The 14,305-nt window shown below is 39.3% G+C and overlaps 1 pseudogene; it reads left to right on the forward strand.

Annotated features, from left to right (window-relative positions):
* Nucleotides 1-8,508: 8,508 nt before the first annotated feature.
* Nucleotides 8,509-9,375, forward strand: LOC129071983 (adenosine deaminase-like; annotated as a pseudogene).
* Nucleotides 9,376-14,305: the final 4,930 nt, after the last annotated feature.

Raw genomic sequence — 14,305 nt, forward strand, 5'->3', positions numbered from 1 at the left:
TTACTTATACACACTTTTGTCAATGTTCTGTTTCCACCATAAATATGTAACATATTATGACATCCAAGTCACAGACAAAATGTTAGCAATAGGTAGGGGTGGAAACCAAACCCTTCCATGTACCACTTAGAGACTTTCTTACTGGCTATTGATAATCTATACTAATTGAGAGTCTTTCTGTCAGTCACCAATTCCCCTGGATAAGTCTAGTCATCAAGTCTACTTTTCCTCAGTTGGTCAATAAGAATCATCAAATGCCTATATTTTATACATTTTGTGTGTGATATTATTGTATTAGAGTCATACCAGAAATTGCGGCTAATTTGGTATGGTTTGTCTCAGTGATTAGAAAAGGAAAATAATTCCTTTCATTTCTCCTTTTTAAATCTTATTCAAGGCATAATTTATTTAAACATGAGCCATTCATTTGTTTGCTTTTAATGAATCATGTGACTTGTACCCTGCATGTACTTTCTAAAGAAATCAGAATTAATCTCAGAGAGTTTTTGGCATTGACCTCCTCATGGAGCTGGGGGTGGGAGAGTAATTTTCAGCTATGGAGTAAGAATTTTATTCTTGAAAACCTCCTTAATCTCTGTAGGTTACTTTCTGTTTAGTGTGTCATTTTATGGATTCACATGTTCACTTCTTGGTCCTATTTACCCTGGGTTTTGTCCAGGTGTGGGTAGGCCACTTGAGGAAAAGTCTCTCATGTGATTTTATTTTCCTTCTATTAATCTGTTTCTCATTGCTTCCAATTTCACTAAGAAAACTGAGAATTTCAGGTGAGAGCCCCCTGTTTCCCCTACTAACACCTGGCACTTATATACATTGACCATCTGAGATTCAGTCTGCCACCTTCTACTGTGGCCGCCCTGCCTGTTCCTCTCTGAGGTTCTTGTTTTATTGATTCTCTTTTTTTTAAATACTATAAACCCTCACTGCTACTTTTTATTGCTCTTAGCAAGTAAACTGGACTAGCCTCCACCATTAAAAATATGTAAGACGTATGCAGCAAAAAGTCCACTGCTATTCTCATTTCCCTCTCTTTCCCTTTACAGTCGCGATTCTTGAACTAGTAGACCAAACTCAAGATCACTACTTTTTCTTTCTCCTTTTAAGCCCTCAACCTATTAGAATCCAGCTTTAGACCTAGTCCACTAAAGTCCTATTTCCATATATTTATCCATCCTTACCTTCGTTAATGTTTCTTTGTATTTGAAAGTAACAGAGTATGTTGAATTCTGAGTTATTAAATGTTCTGGTTATATCTTAGCTCATCTTTTTCTTCTTGCACTTGAAATATGGGCTCTCCTTAGGGTACAATTTCCAGTTCTCTACTTTTTGTCACACCGTTATCTTCTCAGATGATTTCATTCAAATAATCCAAAGCTTTAACTACTTAACCACTGACTAGGAAATCTGTCTCCATCTCAGGCTTCTCTTTGAGTTCTAGATTCAAATAGCTAACTGTACATACTGTGTGATTTCACCGATTTCTACTGTTTATACAAATAAAGCTGATTCTTCTTTTCCTTTTGGATTTTTTTCTATTCTTTCTGGGTGTGAACCCAGAAAAGAGGAAGTATGACGGACACTTAATGAGCATTCCATGACATTCTCTTGAAATTAACTTTAGAGCTTACTTTCATGGCCTATAGGTTCAGTAGAAATAAATGAAATTATCTCATTTCCCCTCAAATTCTATATGTGCCAACCTGCCCAGATGCGCCACATTGGCTGTCCTCTGTTCTGCTTCAATGGTTCAGTGTTGACTTGTGTCAACTCCCATGCAGGGCAGTCATCTTCACCATGCTCAGGGATGGCACTTGCTCACGCCTCTCCATAAGCCCTGCCCCTTCAAACACGTCTTTTGCTCTATATCATCATTTTCTTTTTGTCCACACTGGAGCACTTCCAACAGCCTACCCACCTTCTTTAGGACCTTCCAACCTCACAAAGTGTTACCTTGGCTTCACATCTGTCTTTAATAATGTCTTCAGGAGAAAATCAAGATGGCGGAGGAGTGAATGGAAGTCACACTGACTTCCTCCCAGGACCAATCTGGAATTACAACTAAATTGTGGTGAAATCACCTGGAACAAATAACTGAACAATAGCAAGAGAAGAGCCTTATAACCTCGGAAAGACAGAAGAATCAGCTTTAGCACAACCTAACTGGTAAGGAGTGCAGTAGAGACCCCAGAAGGCAGGTGAGGTGCCTAGGGGCAGCAGCACCAGAAGGATATTGAAGCGGCCAGTTGGATCCCTCTGAGAAGAGCGGAGTCTAAACCATAAATGGCGATCTCCAGCCTATAGTACCAGAGCCCAAAAAGTATACAGATAACAGTTGTGAAAAGGAGCAGGGTTGCTCTCTGCCAAAGACAGGAAGCTCGAGATGCAAAGAGCCATTTAAGGGGCCAACGCATAAATTTTTGTTTGCAACCACTTACCCTGGTCTCCAGCAGAGGAGAGGGCTGAGTGGGCCAGAGATGCCTGAGGAGAGATTGGAGAAGGCGGCTTTGGAGAGAGAAGTGAGAGAGTAGTCGGCGGAATCCCAGTGCTGACTCACCCCCCATACAGCAGCAGCCACCTTGCTCAGGCAGACCACGCCCCTGAGCGGCAACAGCCTGAGAAGACACAATAGTCACGTCCCCAGGAGGGAGTCTCCCCCTCCCTGTTGTGTCTAATCCTGACTGCTGAATGCAGAGTGACTAGATTAACAACTGAAGAAGACAGCCACAGAGAGTAGATTCCTGGAAGTCTCGAACAGACTGCCCAAGGTCAGACAGGGTCAAACTCTGACATCATCAGAGGCAGATCCAGAAATAAAAAAACAGTGGTCTCCTACCATAGAAGTTCACACCACAGAGTCAGGAAATCAAGACAGATCAATTTAAAAAGCAGAAGCAAAAAAGAAGAGTCTTACAAGTAATGGTAAGACAAAGAAACGCTCCTTAGTTGAGAGGAAAGGAGGAATACCCAGAAAGAGTACTAAATGAAGTAGAGGCAAGTAAACTATGAGATATTGAGTTAAACAATGGTTCTAAGGAAGTTCAGTGATCTCAGTGAGCTCAGGGAGAATTACAAAAAAATGCAAGGAATCTACAAGGAACTTACCACAAACTATATCAGCATGAAAAAAAGACATAGAAATTATCAATAACAGGCAAGAGGAAATGAAGAATACAATTTCTGAATTGAAGATCACAGTATAAGGAATCAAAAGCAGTCTAGATGAAGCAGAGGAACAAATCAGTAAGCTGGAAGATAAGGTAGAAAAAAGCTCCCAGAAAGCAAGAAAATAAAAAAAGACTCAAAAAGAATGAAGAAGTATTTAGGGAAATGCAGGACAACCTGAAACATAATAATATCTGTATAATAGGGATACCAGAAGGAGAAGAGAAGGAAGAGATAGAGAACCTGTTTGAAAAAGTCATGATGGAAAACTTCCCTAATTTGAGCAGAGAAAAAGTCACAGAAGTCCAAAAAGCATAGAAGGTCCCATTCAAGAGGAACCCAATGGGGACCACTCCAAGATACATCATAATTAAAAGTGCAAATATCAAAGACAAACAGAATCCTAAAGGCAGCAAGGGAGGAAGAGGTAGTAACATATAAGGGAGGCCTGGTACAGCTGGCAGCTGACTTCTCAACAGAAACACTGCAAGCCAGAGGGAATGGCAAGAAATCTTCCAAGTCATGAAAAGCAAAGGCCTGCAATCAAGACTGCTCTACCCAGCAAGTCTCTCAATTAAAATGCAAGAGAAAATAAGGAGTTTCCCAGATAAAAGAAGGCTAAAAGAATACACCTCCACCAAACCAGGCTTGCAAGATGTGCTAAAGGGACTGCTTTTAAGAAGATGAAAAAAAAGAGTCTGTGAATATCCACTTCTTTTCACAGTCACCAATACTTGGTATTACCAATATTTTAAATATTTATTAATATTATTGTGACAATGATGTGTTATTTTAATTGTTCCTTTATTATTTGTTGAAACTAAACCTGTTTTTGTATGTATCTTGCCTGTTTCTATTACTTTTAAAAAGCTTTAAATGATCTTTTTCCATTCCAATGGATTTTTTATCCATTTTTTTACTAAATGTTTGTGGAATTTTTTTCCTAAAAGAAATAAAACACTATGAACCCTTTTTTAGATGCATTGCAAATACTTTCTTATTCTATTACTTGTCCTTTAACTTTTTAAATATGTATAATACTATATAGTCTTAAATGTTTAATATAGTCATATTGTCAATATTTTACTTAATAGCATCTGGGTTTGAATATTTTATTTTAGGGCAAGAAAAATATTATTTTGTATTTTCTCCTAAAACTCTTTTGATTTTACCTATTGATTTTTAACTCACCTGAATATTGTTTGTATAATGTGTGAAATAGGGCTCATTTTTTGTTTTATTTCAAGTAATAGTGGTTCATACACCTTATTTGTTGACTAAGTTGACTTACTTTCCCCATTGATTTGAAATATCAATTCATTCATATATTACGTTGTTAGACAGATATATATGTTTGTTTCTAGAATGTTCATTTTATTTCATTGATCTACTTGATTATTTCTCTGTTGGTGTCATGCTGTTTTATGCTGAGAATTTATAATGGATTCAAATTTTTTAATATTTTATAATGGATTTTGACATTTAAATAAATAAATAAATAAAATCTACATTAAAAAAAAGAAAGAATGAAAGAACTCCTCCCTTTCTCGACAACATGGATGGAACTGGAGAATATTATGCTAAGTGAAATTAAGCCAGTTGGTGAAAGACAAATACCATATGACCTCACCTATAAGTGGAATCTATTCAACAAAATAAACTAACGAACAAAATAAATCACAGGCATGGAAATATGGAACAGACGGAAAGTGATCAGAGGGGATGGGGAAGGAGGACAATGGTGGAAAGAAGAAGGGACTAGAGAAAGAGCAGGTGTGAATGGCCCATGGACACGGACAACAGGGTGGGGACTGGCTGTGGGAGCGGGGGGTGGGGGGGGTGGGTGGAGGAGGGCAAAGGGGGAAAACTGAGACAATGTAACAGAATAAACATGATTTAAAAACTAGCTGCTGGAAAAAAATGTCTTTAATTTTTTATTCTCATTCACAGCTAATTTTGGAAAGATTTTTCTACGGTAACTATCTATACTTTCTCATTTTGAAGCTTTTTCTAAACCTCCTCTCTCCGCACTGCATGCCAAAACCACTCTTCGAAAGTCACCAGTGACTTTCTGGAAGCCAGTGCTCTCTCCTCAGGTTTTTAAACCTTTGGATAGTTTTTGACAAAATTATAAAGTTCCTGTTTTGACCACACTATTTTAAAATTACAAACTACGTTTTCTCTTGCTCCCAGCACTGTAAGTCCCTGTTAACATGCTTGACTTTGAAAACTCTTTTCCACAAAAAAATCATCTTCTATAATACATGATTTTTAAATTGATTACATTTATTGTTTTATTGCCTGTCTTCCCCAGTAGACTATAACCTCCATAAGAGCAGTGAATTTTATCCATTTTAATAGCCACTCATGTATGCCAAGTGCCTATGTCACTGACTGTCACATTGTAAGCACTTGATAAGTGTTGGAATGAATGAAAGAACTCCACTGTGAGCACTTGTCTTGGCTTTCAGTATGTGCCATGGGTTTTGCTTCTCCCTTACTATACATGCCTTTCTTAGTCACCTCTAACTTTTACAGAGCTCAGAGACTCAATTCTTAGCTATTTCTCTTCTTTAACCATAGTTTTGCCTTACATAACTTATCTAGATTCATGGATTTAACCATCTTTATCTTATAGACCCCTTAATTTATAAGTACAGTCCTTGCCTTTCCCCTGGACTTTACTGTCACACATGGCTGCCTGCTTGACATCCCCTTTTGGATATTTTGAAAGGAGTTTAACCTTACTTAACAGGTCCAAAATAGAGCTTTGAATTTCTGTCCTGAACCTACTGAGGCCGCAGTTTTCTCTACCTCATATTTACCATTCCCCAGTTGCTTAAGCCCGGAACCTAGGCTCATCCTTGATGCCCTCTTTTCCGTACCCCCCATTAGAACTTCAAGCCTGCGGTCCTTGTCCAGGCAGCATCGTTTCCTGATTCTTCTTTCCCCTCTTACATTTCTCCCTCCCACAATGATCTTTTAAAAGCATAAATCATGGCATGGCATGCACCCTCCTCTGCCATTTAAATCTCTTTCTGTCTTCCCATTGCACAAAGGTAACTCCAAGCTCCTCTTCCTGGCCTGCCCTGACGTGACTTTTGTGTCCTCACTTTGCATGACAGCCCTTTTAACTCGCTGCTCTCCAACTTCACTTGCTCTTTATGTTCCTCAAACACATGAGACTTCTCACCATCTTAAGACCTTTCCATTAGTTGTTTTCTCTTTCCAAATTATTCTGTCCCTATAGTCACAGGACTTGCTCCGCAGTAGAAGTGAGTGTCTCCTCTTCAGAGGGATCTGTCGGGATGTTATTTAAAGTAGGAACTGGCTACTCTCTACGTTAGCTCCTTATTTTATTCTTATCAGAGAATTTATTACTATAATTAAAAATTATAGTTGTTCGGTGTTTATTTTCTGTAGTTAGAATGTAAATTTTGTGAAATCAGAAGCCTTGTCTTTCTTGCTCAGCACTGTATGTCCAACGTTCAGAGCACAGGTAAACCATCGGTACTCCACAGGCGCTTGTAATGAATGCATGAAAGGCTTTTGTGGTTGATCATTCTAGTATGTTAATAGCACTCTTAGTTTTCTTTCAAGTGTATTCTAAGTGACATCGCCATAATTTAGACTTCATTTCCACATGTATTAGATCTCCTGATTCAATTTCATAGATCATTGAGGTCTTATTCCCGTTTTTAGTCTTCTATTCTTTTTTTGTTTTTATTTGTATAACTTCTATTAGACTGGTATTACAAGGTCACTGATTCTTTGTGTGTGTGTGTATACAATATGCTATAAAACCCATAAAATGAAATTTTTTGGTAGAGAAATCACATTTTTCTGTTCTAGGATTTCTGTTTATTTCTTTTTTACAGCTTCTGTATCTACCCAGAAATTTATATCTCTTCACCCATTCTGTCCATCTTTTCCTATAAATTTTTAAATATATTCATCTTAGTTATTGTAAAATATTGTCTTCTCCTCTCAACATGTTGGTTATCTTGCCAGCTAATTTCAATATCTTCATTATTTTTAGGTCTGCTTCTATCTCACCCCACTCCTCTCCGGCCTGTGGCTTAAATTTTCCTGTTCCTTTTTTATGTCTAGTCATTTTTAATTCTATACTAAACATTGTGGGTGTTACATTAAAGAAACTGTGAATTTCATTATCTTTGAAAAAAGTGAATTTTGTTTTAGTGAGTCATTAAGTTACCGGCAGTTACCTTAATATTGTGAAGGCTTTTTTTAGGCTTTATTAGAGAAACTGTATTTCAATTGGGCTCTTATTCTTAGGCCAGATTCCTTAGTCTTGGGATTGTGTCTGTCTTCCTTATCCATGTCTCTTCCAGAGTGCACTGTAAAGCCAGGTTTATCATGCTCCACTGGCTCAGCGAAGCTGAAACCTAAACTCTGTCTTCTCAGCAATGGGGGTGATTTTTTAAATCTCCCTTGAGCCCTTTTCCTTCTGGCTATTTTTTGTTTGTTTGTTTTCTTTTCTTTTTACCCTTGAAGTCTCAGCCCTTGTATAGACCATTCAGGTATCAGCTTTGGATTTGAAAATATATAGATTTTTTTTTTGCAAATCCATTCACTTTTTGTGGTTGTCACTTTTCTGGCATTATCCTTTTTCTCTTTCCAGCCATTCTGGCTAATCCAAATTCCACCTCATATATTCTATTATTGATTTATTAAATTTGTGGTTTCATAACCATAACTTATTATCAAGAATCACTTCCATTCACTTTTATATTATTAATCTACAATACTTTATTTACAATTCTAAAATTTCCAATGTTCTATAAAATAAACATTGGTAGTTAACTTATTTGGTGACTTAGTTATTTTATGTTATTTATTTAGTTAGTATAAATGTCTATATATTTATGCTGAAGGCATATTAATGCTTTTAATTCCAATATCCTGCCTCACACCCTGCTGAGGGTATTATGAAGTATACTATCTATGAATCACATTTTATTTATAAAATATAGAAAACCCCAACTTTGTAAATATACCTGGCCTCAAAATTTTCACGTAAGTGGTTGCCAAACTATAACAAATATGGGCGAGAAAAATAAATGTCCTGCTTTTGCTCTAGATTAGAGACATGGTTAAAAGCGTCTTTGGTAGGGAGTGTTCTGAGTTTTGTCTAAAATGAGCAAGGAATTGACCTGGGAGAGGGTAGTGAAGAGCTGATAAAAAGCTGGTGTTACCACACCTGCTTATTAGACCAGTCTTTACTAACAGATGGTTGCTGTGAGGAACCCGTCTGAGGCAAGTGATTTGCTCACCCCTTATTTTCCTTATCATGTGACTGAGGTTTGTATGGACTCGGTACCCATACGATTCTACGAGTTTGTTGAGATGAAGGCCAAGGAGGGCGTGGTGTACGTGGAGGTGCGCTACAGCCCGCGCCTGCTGGCCCACTCGAAGGTGGAGCCGATCCCCTGGAACCAGGCTGAAGGAGACCTCACCCCAGATGAGGTGGTGGCCCTAGTGAACCAAGGTCTGCAGGAGGGAGAGCGAGATTTCCAGGTGAAGGTGCGATCCATCCTGTGCTGCATGCGCCATGAGCCCAAGTGGGCCCCCGAGGTGGTGGAGCTGTGGAAGACGTACCTGCAGGAGACTGTGGTGGCCATGGATCTGGCTGGAGACGAGACCATCCTAGGAAGCAGCCTCTTCCTGGGACACAGGAAGGCCTATGAATAGGCTGTGAAGAGCGGCATTCGCCGCACGGCCCACGCCAGGGAGGTTGGCTCTGCAGAGGTGGTGAAAGAGGCTGTGGACATGCTCAAGACAGAGAGCCTGGGACATGGCTACCACACCCTGGAGGATGAGGCCCTTTACAACAGGCTGTGACAGCAGGACATGCACTTTGAGGTCTGCCCCTCGTCCAGCTACCTCACAGAAGCCTGGAAGCCGGACACAGAGCACCCGGTCATTCGGCTCAAAAATGACCAGGCCAACTACTTGCTCAACACGGACGACCTGCTCATCTTCAAATCTACCCTGGACACAGACTACAAGATGACCAAACGGGACATGGGCTTCACCGAGGAGGAGTTTAAGAGACTGAGCATCAATGAAGCCAAGTCCAGTTTCCTCCCAGAAGATGAGAAGAGGGAGCTACTGAATCAGCTCTATAAAGCCTACAAGATGTCGCCTTCGGCCTCTGCTGGGCAGCATCTGTGAAGATGTCACGGCCGCCCCGCTGGGCCCTCGCACTGTGAATGGAGACTTCACAGCTCTGGGGCGTGGAACGACACTCTCTCCTTTACTCCTGGGATGACTATGATTTCCAAAGTCAGTGCTCCCACTTCTATCCACACAAATACCTCGGCACGGTCATGTCTCTCCCCTGGTTGTGTGCCGGGCAGGGTGAGTCTGAACCCCGCTCCCACGGGGACTCCTGCTGGAAAGCTGGTGCTCAATAAAGAAGCCAACAACTGGCGTCAAAACCAACAAACGAACAAACAAAAAAACCCAGAACCAGCTCACCTTTCTGAAGTTAGGACTTGGCCACTTGGGGAACTACCTTCTCTGATCTCAATGCTGCCTATGACTATTTTTCATAATATTATTTTCCCTTTTCTTGGGCAACATCTAATCCAACTGAACAAGTTCAGTCTGTTAAAAATGTGTTCATCATAAATTTTAGAACATCTCTAGATATACATTTCCAACTGTAAACACTCATCAGGATAATTAGGACTCATAGATGAATCCTGTGGGAATCATAGATGAATCCTGTTGATGCCCTTTTATTTATTTGTTCATGGGTGAGGGACATTCCTGAGATGTCCTTTTGAAATTACAGGCATATTTCCCTGTTTTAAATTTCCAAAGAAGATTCTCGGTGCATTTATGTGAGAGCACTTTCAAAAGTCAACCAGGAGCATGCTAGAAATGAAAAATGTTTAAGTTCAAATCCCCTTATATTACTGTTGGAAAAAAAAAAAACTGCAGACCAAGCAATTAGAATGCTGCAGTCCTTAAAATATGAGGCCATATTTCTACTACAGCTAATTGATTTTACATCTGGCATGTTAAAAGAATTTATGAAACTTGAATAGTGTCTTTGTTTATACCCTAAAGGCTCAAAATGAATTCTCTATATCATCATCCTTAAGGGGAAATAATCTACTTTAAAAATGTAATGTGATTAGTAAATCTAACTAATTTTTTTCAGATCCTAAACAGGAATGATCTCTACTAAATGTATGGAGGTTTAAGATATTTTTCATGTATAGGAAAAGAACAATGATTTATTTTAAGTTGTGTTAAAAAAAAAAAAAGACCAATGGGAAGTATCCAAGTGCAAGTGGCATTGAATCATATTAAAAAGTAGTTTAAAAAACAAGCATTTATATTTATAATTAATAATATGACTCCTCTTTGCTATAGGACAAAAAAGCTGGCATTTATTAGCACCATGTACATACTAAATAATAACAGCTAATATTTATTGAGCTCTTATCATGAGACAGGTCCTGCTATAAACATTTGACACATATTTTCTATTTTCATCCACAAAACCACTCTATGAAGTAGCTTGATTAATATTCTCATGTCACAGATGAAAAAAGAACCAAACAATATCCCACACACACACACACACACACACACAATAGCGGAGGCACAAAGAGGTTAAGTACGTGCTCTGAGGCGCACGGGGGTGTGCGGGGACTCACACTCAGGCAGTCTGGCTCCAGAGCGTGTGCACTTGAACCCTGTGATATATGGCCCTTCCAGCACTGAACGCCTACACTGCCAGGAGAGTTTTAAGGGATTTACATGCATTATATCTTTTAAATTCAATAGAAACGCGGTAAAGCGTGGGGTCCCTGGTCTATGCTACATCAATGCATTAGTTAACTGCCTGTGTCCATCAGAACTGTCGCTGTGGCTTCAGCCACACAGCTAGGAGCAAAGTATGATATTTGTAGAATGAGCAGTTTCTGGCATTCTGTTATCAGGAACTTTTCCTGAACATGGATCTCGGGTAGTTGTAGCCAAAACATACACAGTGTTTTTGGGTGCCTGTCCACTAAAAAGTACTGCGAGCTTTGCTGAAGAAGCCAGGCCATCTTGATTTGGAACGAAATACCTTTGACTCACTCAAAGAAACTGACTTGTATAAGCTCTCTTATTTTTCTTGGCATTTAAAAAAAATTTGTTTTGAAGATGAGACAATGATTCACTGGTTATTCATTATATTATGGTAAGTTTTTTTTTGTATAAAAAGCAGAACATTCTTGATCCACTAACTTTTTTTCCTAAATCTTTTTATGTTTTAGTTTGAATGTTCACTGGAACCATATTATCATTAAAATAACTTATGAATATTGAATGCAATATGTCTGTAGGTTATATAAACTTTTTCACATACAAACTATGTTGACAACATTATTTTTTTTTAGTCTTCTGCCATTGATGTTCCAGATATGAAAACAATGTGAGAGATAAACGAAGTTAATGATCTCTGCAATAAATTATTCATTCTGAGTATTCATGATTTTTATTTGAATTTTGCAAAACTAATTTTTAACTTTTGGTAATGATTCAATAAAGGAGTAACTTTCAAATGAAGGGAAAAAATTACATAAAATCTCTCAGAATAAATTTCCAAATAAAGTTTTAAAATGACATTTCTGAAGGCAGTCAATTAGTATAGTAATAATCATGTTAGAAATAAGATAACTTCTGATAATGAGAATATATGAATTTTCAACTATGTTTTCTGAGATCAGCTGAACTCTGAGTTAATTCTCAAAAACTGAAACAGCCATATGCTATGGAGAAAGAGTGGGGATATATTTAAATGCTCTCACCAGAATCTGGGGCTTTCAACCTTCCAAGCTCAATTCAGGTAGCTCACTGAGATGGTAATATGTATAAAGGCTAAGCCCTTGGACACAATTCTATAGCCCATTGAATCACAGGTTCTAAATTTATGATTTTAAAATTTTGGTAGAATGCGCTATTGATTAGGAAACAATTGCTGCTGTGACAAATAGGCCCTCTGTATTTTTGTGGTGTAGCAAGCACTTACATTTGCTCATTGCTCAGATACACATACAACGAAGTCCGTGGGTGCTTTCCTCTAGGTGAGGGTTCAGACACCTGAGCTCCTTCCAACACACAGCTCTGCTACCACCCAGGGCCTGCAGGGACCAGTGAGAAGGAGAAAGTGAGTCTGAGGAAGTCTTACTCATTTCTCAATAAGCCTCCGTACATTGGAAGACTTAGTTTCATTTCTACACCTCTCTGTAAGGAAAGCTAAGAAATGGCCAGCCACTTCTCAGCAGCAACTTTAATCAAGAGTGGAGAACATGCATTTTGAGGGCAGCTGGCTGTGGCTATCACAGATGCTCACTGAAATGTATCATCTGTTTTTTAATTCTTATTGAAATATTACATAATATTCTCTCATTGCTCATTTTTCATTTTGGGTTGCTTTTCTATGCCAGGCACTCTGCTAGGCTTCAGAGATACAAAAATGAGCAATATATGAAGCTTCCAATATATTAGGGAAAAAGAAAGTCTTAATAGCGCAGTTGCAAGCCCGTGTGACCATTACCATGGTAGACGTAAGCGTGTGGGACATGAGATTCCACAGGAGGCCATCTCTCTCAAACTGAGAATGATTTGAGAAGTATATTCATTCAGGTTCAATCAGGAAAACAGAAACTATGCTACAGAAGAGGGAGTTGTTGCAATAATGTGGACAAAAATGATGGAAGTCCAAGAGAAGTTATTGGCAAATTGACTGAGGGATGAAGAGATTACAAAGAGACCAAGGAGAAATGTCTTTCTGGACAAGGCACAAATGATTCAAAGAAAGGCAGGGCGTGTGGTCTGGTGGCTGAGCAGGCATGGCTGTTTACCAAGACTGGGCCCCCGGAGGAGAAACAGCCGGGAAGGGCGTGGGGAGAAGCAGTCTTGATACAAGTGTGTTTCTTTTGGGTCCTCTGTATAAAGAAGCACAGTAGACTGTTAAGGTCTAGTTATCAAACTGGGAGAGAAGGAAGGGCTGCAGCCATAAATAAGGGCCATTGCTCTGTGCTTCAGCTCGAGTTCTACAGGGAGAAACAACCAATAGTAAACAGAGTGTGTGTGTGAGCGATTCATTTTAAGGAATTGATTTCCATGATTTTGGGAGCTAACAAATCCGGAATCCATAGGGTGGTCTGGCGAGCTGGCAACCTAGCTGAGGGCTGATGTTGTCGTCTTGAGGCCAAATTTCTACTTCTCCAGAAAACCTTTGTTTTTGTTTTTTAAGTCTTTCAAGTGATTGGGTGAGGCCGGCTTACATTTTTGACAATAATCTCCGATAGTGAAAGTTGACTGATTATAGATGCTAATCACATCTACACAATACCTTCACAGCAAGATTTAGCTTAGTATTTGGTAAAATAACCGGGTATCAGAGCCTAGCCAAATTGATGCATAAAACTAGCTATTACCCTGCGAAATCATAAAGGAGAGAAAAGATGAGTAAGTACCAACGTGCTTCTGTTTCATGAAGCCAACCCTAAAGCTCTTCTAGCCTATGCTTTTCAGTGAGGGGAACGACCGGGGAGGTTTTTCCAGTCTGATATGAATGAGGGTAAGTGGCTGAGAGTAACACAGAGGGGTAAATGGTGAAATATCGAGGAAGTTTTAAAGAAGGGAAGGAAAGTGGAAGACGAGATGGCTCAGTGAGACGCTAGGAAGAGCCTGCCTAAGTTGGAGGCAGTTCCTGAGGACATATTAGGCCCCAGTGAAACAAGGAGGGGGTCGGGGTAGTCTGAGAGGATGGTGGCAATCAAGGGCCTGTTGTTTTTAATTAAATCTGGCCCCAGAAGACCTGAAGAGAAGGGAGGGCAACGGTGCGAGAATCAGGGGAGGAAACCGAGAAGGACAGGTATGAGGGTGCTCCTCCGTAGACAGTGCGTCATTTCAGTAATACTGGAACGCCGTGTGAGTTTACACGGACTGTTATCAACAAGGTGGTTATGTGTCAAGATTAATGGTCTACAAAGACAATACAGAGAGTCTGCTTGTTATACTTTTATGTAGAATCTTCCTTTGATTAGCAGATATAATTCTGTTGTGGATAAGTGCTAATGGATAATTTATA

Source organism: Pteronotus mesoamericanus, unplaced genomic scaffold, assembly GCF_021234165.1.
Source record: "Pteronotus mesoamericanus isolate MK-2021 breed Mesoamerican mustached bat unplaced genomic scaffold, CSHL_Meso_final contig_29, whole genome shotgun sequence".
NCBI classification, from domain to species: domain Eukaryota; kingdom Metazoa; phylum Chordata; class Mammalia; order Chiroptera; family Mormoopidae; genus Pteronotus; species Pteronotus mesoamericanus.